The 7,500-nt window shown below is 41.1% G+C and overlaps 1 protein-coding gene across 1 annotated transcript in view; it reads left to right on the forward strand.

Annotated features, from left to right (window-relative positions):
• dusp7 (dual specificity phosphatase 7) overlaps positions 1 to 6,849 on the forward strand; it is a 55,292-nt gene extending 48,443 nt beyond the window's left edge. Inside the window, exon 4 of the mRNA XM_081357841.1 lies at positions 5,449 to 6,849. The gene's annotated coding sequence lies outside the window, so the exon portion shown is untranslated. The remainder of the gene's footprint in view (positions 1 to 5,448) is intronic.
• The last annotated feature ends 651 nt before the right edge of the window (positions 6,850 to 7,500 follow it).

The raw sequence follows: 7,500 nt of genomic DNA on the forward strand, positions 1-7,500 counted from the left end.
GCTTGAATGTTGATTATTCTCCTCATATTCTCCATTGTTGCGGCTCCTCTCTTCCCAGTCTGTCAGTAACGCTCTGTTTACTTCCTGTCTCTATGAAGCCCCTCCTTCTGAAAGCACACTGTGCTCTGATTGGTCGGCTGGAGCAGTGTGTTGTGATTGGTCGAGCGCTTCGAGTGTGTTTGGGAAATGTCCCGCCCCTTTCCATAACCACCAGTTTAACACGCTACTAACTAACTCACCCAGGCCCCGCCCCTTTATTCTGCGCATTAATTATTATAATGAGGAATACTGTGACGTGTTCGTTCCCGGAAGAAACTCACGACTACAAGCCTGAGAAGCGTGAGCCGGGTGAAAGCTGCGGTGAGAACATGCCGTGTCTTCAGACGTGTTTAATAATGACGCGTCACACCATGAGCCTGATCTGAAACATGAAGCCAGACTTCCTTCATCTGTCGCTCACATGCTGCTCTCTCCACTGGGAAGGTCACGCACTATGAATAGCCTTGTTATATGAAGACGAGATCTGGGGGGATCGTCGATGAAGACTAACTTTACCATTCAAAGTCACAGACTGATTTACAGCACAAAAAGTGCTCAGTGTCAGAGGTGTTGAACAGCTGCATGTCTTCAGTAATGTGGAGGAGTTTGCACTGTTAAAGCAGCTTTAAAGAAAATCATGATGTTACAGTTTATAAATCTTCATGCCATTTTACAGATTTGATGATCATATAATTACATTTTGTGACAAAATAAAAAAGGCAGTTATATATATATTATTATTATCCACAGGCACAACTACGTTCTGCTTTGGTTCTGAGTTATGTGTGTCTGTGAAACAATCAGGTCTTTTTGTTTTTGGATGGACAGGAACTTTAAGTCCAGTCCACATTTACTGTGATCCGGTTAGTTCTTCCACACCGGTTAGTTACTGTGGTATTATAGATCTGAGATTTACCCGTCCCTAAACAGCAGCACATGAACTGTGATTGGCCAGTTCTCTTGTCAGTCAAACAGGCTCTCAGTGGGCGCTTTATGCAGAGAATAAGATGCAGATCTCATGCTGATGAGAAGTCTGAGCATCTGTATGTCTGTATGGTAGGAGTGTGAAGATATCAACATTTCATTCTCATGATGTCAAAGTTCAGTTGTTCACGCAGCGCAGACTCACACCGCAGCGCCGGAGCCGTCTTGAGCCGTTAATAACCCGATGGATTGTTATGAATGTGGACGCCTGGGTTCGAGAGCGTGGGAGCCGATCTCTGCGATGATGTCATCCACAGGAAGTTACCGATGCCATCCACAGGAAGTGTTCTCCAAGGACCCGGGTCTGGGTCACATGTCTGGGATTCCTCCGGATCGGCCTTGGCTCTCCTCACAGGAACACACTGGCCAATTAGACACGCCGTCTCAGATTCCAGGTCGGAGTCTTGCTTGTGAAACTGAGAGGCGTAACCTTGGCCATCCGCTCGACGCTTCCTGAATTCCCTGAATACTTCTGCCGTAAATCACACGGATGAAGGAACGCTGGCCAAAAGTGGCACAGTTAAATTAAGCTTCAAATTTCAATTAAAGACAACATTTATTTGCAGAGTAACACATTTGCAGCTGTTTCAAAGTTTGAAAGTGAAGATGTGAATCTTGAAGCTACAGTGGATCATTACAGTCAATCCACAAACGCACAAACATTCTGTCCTCAATCACGCTCAGCCGAGCAACCAGTGCACAAGAAGCCCTGAAACCACACGGGAAACCACACGGGTTTGGAATGAGTAAAGGATGACAGAATGTTTTGGAAAACTATTCCTTCAACACCCATTAACTTAAGGGATTCTGTCCTTTTTTATTTTTAGTCTTTACTAAATGGTAAAAGAAGTAAATGCCCTCAAACCTCCTACAGCTCTAGATGAGATGGCCTCGGCGGTGTGTGAGAGATCCGGCGATGCATGAGCGCAGTCGTGTGCGGTTACAGCTCCGGAAACAGCCGTTCCTCTCGCTCGTCCAGGGCATGAGCGCAGGAGTCGGGTTTACGGCTCTCCCAGGACACTAACACACCACCGGTGCCAGATCTGCACTCAACCCATTAACAGAAGATCGAGAAGATTTAAATATTGATCAGTTTTGTTCTATGGAGAGATCTAAACGTTGGTCGTATTTCTAGTAAGAGATTTTTAAGAGGTTAAGGCTGAGTTGACACTTGGCAGGTTTGGTTTCGATTAACTCACACACGGTTGTGATTGCTGTGTTAGTGCGGTTCATTTGAATAAGTGCGCAACAAACAAGCGGACCAAGACTTCCAAACTTCACTGAAATATGAACGCAACACGGACAGAAAACATCTCAACTAAACAAAAACAGGACATGATGTCACAAGACGTGACCCTAAAAGAACAGAATGCTCAAGCATAGCTGGGTTTTCTCGAGATAGTTCATCGTCAGAGCCGCGCTCCTCACGGCAGAGCTGAGTCCGTCATCCTAACCCAGACTTTCATTCAGCATCTCTGATTTCAGGCAGGATTACTATATTTTTATGTCTATCCTTGCTAAGGTTGAAAATTACGTACTGAGGCAAAGATTTTGGTTGAAAATTAATCAAAGTGCCCCTACAATTCTTTTTTTATATATTATATTTCATGTAGTGTGTAATAAAGCTATTTGTGAATGTAAAAGCTCTGCAAAGTTTCACAGATCAGAGATAAATGGAGTTTTTGTCACGTGATTCTGAACTGAAACGAGTCGTCAGTAATTCAGTCTCACTTCTGCTGTAGGTCTGTAACTCATTTGCATAATCCCCACCTGTGGTCTTGATTGGCTGAAGCGTCTCTTAGCTCCGCCCTCAAACACTGTAGTGCATCTGAGACTGGAAGAGTTTGGTTCGTGTTGTTCGTTTCGAGAAGACGCTGTTTTCTGAGATTGATTCGGTAAAACCCACGCCATTGTTACTGTTCGTATCACTGTGAGATTCAGATATGATAATGAGCGTTTGCTTTCTGACCAATCAGAGCAGAGCAGCTCTCAGAGAGGCGGAGTTTAGAGAGACTGAATCTCCGATGGAAGCGTTTCAGACACTGAGAGAAAGAGCTGACGCTGCAGTGGAGATTATGAGGACATTAAAGTGCTTTTGATCTTGGATGAATGTGAAGCTGTTGTAGGAGCCTAAAATGTAAGATCATGGTAAAGATTGTGTTCATATTCTCTAAGTAATTTAAACAGGGAGCTACTCAACTAGATTTAGTTTAATTATGTATAATTTCTTCTGCCAGGTGATAACACCACAAGCTCCTGCGTCACCTTCATGTTTTAAACACATGTTGTTGGCCCTGTAATGTTCCAACTCTACGAGAAGTGAATAAAATATAAAATTAGGACCCAAATCACATCAAAAGAAAAAATGCGATTGCTGGAAAAATAAAGGATCTACTGTTGCTTCAGTCACTTACATTTTCCATTTGCAGATATTCGACTGCAGAACCACATTTAGATCGGCCTCAATCGTCTATCTCCCGTGGCCGAGGCATGATAATATCACTTCTTAAACTATAAAGCAAACATGTATCTAATAAAGACTCTATTTGAGACGTAACTGGAAAGGAGCGCTTTGTCCTTGAACGTGTGTGTGTGTGTGTGTGTGTGTGTGTGTGTGTGAGAGTCACATCTGCTATAACGTTATTCTGCCATCCATCAATGATTTAAAAGCTCTCTGGTTTCTAACACTTACTGTCAGAACGCCAGCCATCACGTCCAATTACAGCGGCAGAACCGTGACGTAACCCCGCTCTCCATCGACCCGGCGCGCGCGAGGAGCATCTCCTGCTTTTATAGGGCTGATGTGATATGAAAGTTGCCTTTAAAACAATATTGCACATAACCAGAGCATCATAAACATCATCCTAATGAGACAATGCAGGAAAATCAATAGTTTCCAGTTACTCTGAGAGCCTGAGTGGTGTTTTCTGGAGAGAGCGAGGAAGACTCGGGGGAACGAGGCGTTCTGCTGAGATGAAGGTGCTGGAACCGGATCACCAGCAAACAAGTCTTTAATACTGAGCCCGTTACATTTCAGGCTTCGTCTTCTACATCAATCCGGATACATCTGAAAACGGCATTCTCGTTTAGAAACGCTCTCCGTCCACACTTCAGTGCGGATGAGAAACTATCGGAAAACTCCTGAAAACGCTAAATTCCCCTTTACGGCGCATGCGTAAACCCTCACTAAAGCTCACTGAGACGATACAGACGGAGAAATAAATAATAAAGTTATCGCTCAATTCTTCTGACAGGATCATTTTATTGAGCAGAATATCTCCTCATTCACTGATGGTCCAGGTCGCTCTCACTCACTATTATATGTTTGGGCTAAAACGCTAAAACTGCTCATGTTTCACCGCAGGACAGCAGATGTGAGTGTATTCTGTCATCTCTGCAGGACTGGGATATGAAGAGTGTGTGAACTCACATATTTCAGCAACAGTGTGAGAGTGAATAGCAGATAACAGGCACAATACCGCTATAAACATCAATATCTATTGGTACAATATGTGTCACATGACTAAACTTACGTCATCGTTTTCACAGTCCACACTACAACGAGAAACCGGCGTTTTCAAATTTATCCACTTTGGAGAGCGTTTTCAACCAGCTTCGTTTTCATTAATAAAAACGCTGTCTCAGTGTCGACGGGAGACAACACGGAGAGAAAAAGATGCGTTTCCAAACGAAGCCGTGTTAGTGTGGACGAGGCCGGAGACAGCATCCACAACACTGATCAGGGTTTTTCCGCCAGTAAAAAGTTTGAAGTTATATATAAGTTATATAAAAAGAAGATTATTGGAGTATGTTTTGCTAGAAAATACAACTTCAGTTTTTCGGTATCACTTTACAATAAGGTTTCATTTGTTAATATTAGTTAAAGGGATAGTTCACCTAAAAATGAAAATTCTGTCATCATTTACTCTCCCTCAAACCTGTATGACTTTATTTCTTCTGCTGAACCCAAAAGAAGATATTTTGAAGAAAGTCTGTAACCAAACGACTGATGGACCCCATGGACTTCCATAGTAGGAAAAAAAAAATACTATAGAAGTCAATGGGGACCAGCAACTGTTTAATTACCAACCTTCTTTAAAATATCTTCTTTTGTGTTCAGCAGAAGAAAGGAAATCATACAGGTAATTATTGTAAATTGTTACCAGTTTTTCTACTTCATAATTTCATATTTAATTCAATGTGTAATATTGATATTGTTTGAAAATAGTTTTGGTAATATTTAAATCCTTTATAAATAATTCATTATAAAAGTATTTTTTAATGTATTAATTATGCCTTGTAATGCACATTATAATTTACTGCATACAGTGAATATATATAGTCTCATGAATTATTGTAACCACAGTTATAATGCATTATAATATTTGTCTTTTCATTGAATGATCATATTTTTATGATTATTAGGTGAGAAACGACCGCCTCCTTCTTCTCAGAGCAACACACCGTATGACTGGATCATTATTGCATTGATTATTATGTGTTTGGCAACAGTTCTTCTAACTCTAACTCTTAAACAACATGAAGGACATCATGTTCATATCCCAGGATTACAGTGTCCGGCTTCATCAGGCTCAGACTGAGAGAGATGGTTGGGAGGAGCATGAAGAACCAATGTTGTGATGTCATCAGTGTTTGGTCCAGATCTTGTGTTGTCAGTGCAAGAGTCCAGCACTCTGAAGTCTCCTCAGAACATCCCCCACACACACACACACACACACACACACACACACACACACTGAGTGTCAGGACTCACTCGTGTGTGAAAATGATTCTCATGTTCCTTGAAAAATATCTTTGAACTCAATTATTTATTGAAGATTATTGTAAATGTTCACAATAACCTTGAATAAATAATATTTTATCATTATGCTAATTAGTAGAATATGAATCCGACATACAATACAAAGAAAACCCAATTAACAACTTTAGACTTTTTAGAATATTAGTGTATTCTGACGGCCGTATCTCTCAGTGAGCGCGTATAAATCTGCCCTGACCCAGAGCCTGTGCACAGGCTTCACACACACAGAGCAAACACTGTAAAGCACCGCGGCGAACCACAGATGATTCAGTGTGTGTAATGTCTACCTCAACACACTTCCCTAAAAGAAAGATGTTTCTCAGTCATCACATGATTACCAAGAACCGCTGTATCTGCTTATTTCAGCGGTCGAAGGGAAGATCCGAACTGCTCTATTCCTTGGCATTTCTCTGTAAAGTTATAGAGAATCTGCTGTGGCTTCTCGCCGGACTGGAGATGATCATATCCACATGAGCTGGTCTGAAACCTGGACTTTGTCTCCGTTTATCAAGGGCTGTAAAATACCTCAATATTCTCAGATTTTTACAGCTTATGTGCCATTGGAATTGAAACGCAAATCAATCTGATGGTTAATACACAACTTCAAAGTACACATTTTCCGGCTTTCATAACCATAATGAATATTATGGGTGAAAAGCAATTTGTAAGAAACTGACTGTAACTAAAGTTAAACTCACTAATTTACAAGTACTGCTTCTTTTTTCCCCTTTATTAGACAGCAAAGTGTAGCGACTGACAGGAAATAAATAAATGAATAAAATAAGTATGCATAGGCCTATTGCATGATTTTAATATGAATATCCATTTAACAACAGTCTCATTATTCATTCTTCACTTGTTGCTAAATGTGTTGAAAACAATAAAATCTCTGTGATCTTTGAAGTTTTATTAAAGAATACATTTGCTTCTTGTATAACTTCTCACCCAATTCCACAAACTTCCTATTTTCAAAACTGAAGCTCTCCTCTCAAAACCACTCAATCTAGCTGAAAACCCAAACTTTGCCCTCAGACACACACACACACACACACGCACGCACACGCGCACGCACACACACACACGACGCACACACACCTCCATCACTTCAGCTGGACTGTGACGCTGTTTTACAGCAGACACTACTGTGCATTATTTCCCTGTTATCTCTGTAAAGCTGCGTTGAAACACTCTGGATTATAAAAAGCGCTCTATAAATAAAGGAGACTTGACTAACCTTTATTTAACTTGACTTAACTGGGTGTGCTTTTTGATAAACAGCGTTATGGTTTTGAAACTGTAGTTGGAGATGATCACGTTTTTCTAAATGTTTCACCGTTTGCTCCTGTTTCAGGGTTTGCGTTCTCGATCATCAAACACTGCTGTTCTGCGGATGAGTGGCCGGAGTGTGTTAAAGGGTTTTCTGTAGAGCGGTGTGTGTTAGCGGCCCCTAAGTTAATAACTAATGATCGCTGTGACGGAAGTGAATCATCAAAACTAACTTTATCTGGACAATAACTTTATTCTAGAGCTGCTGTAAAGCCTAAACACTCTCTGTCACTGTAATCTCCTGTTATCACTGTAAAGCTGCTGTGAAACTCTATATTGTTAAAGCGCTGTATAAAAGAAGGAGACTCAACTTGTGTTAGTTCCTGTAT

Source organism: Scardinius erythrophthalmus (genome assembly GCF_964197995.2).
Source record: "Scardinius erythrophthalmus genome assembly, chromosome: 25".
Lineage (NCBI taxonomy): Eukaryota > Metazoa > Chordata > Actinopteri > Cypriniformes > Leuciscidae > Scardinius > Scardinius erythrophthalmus.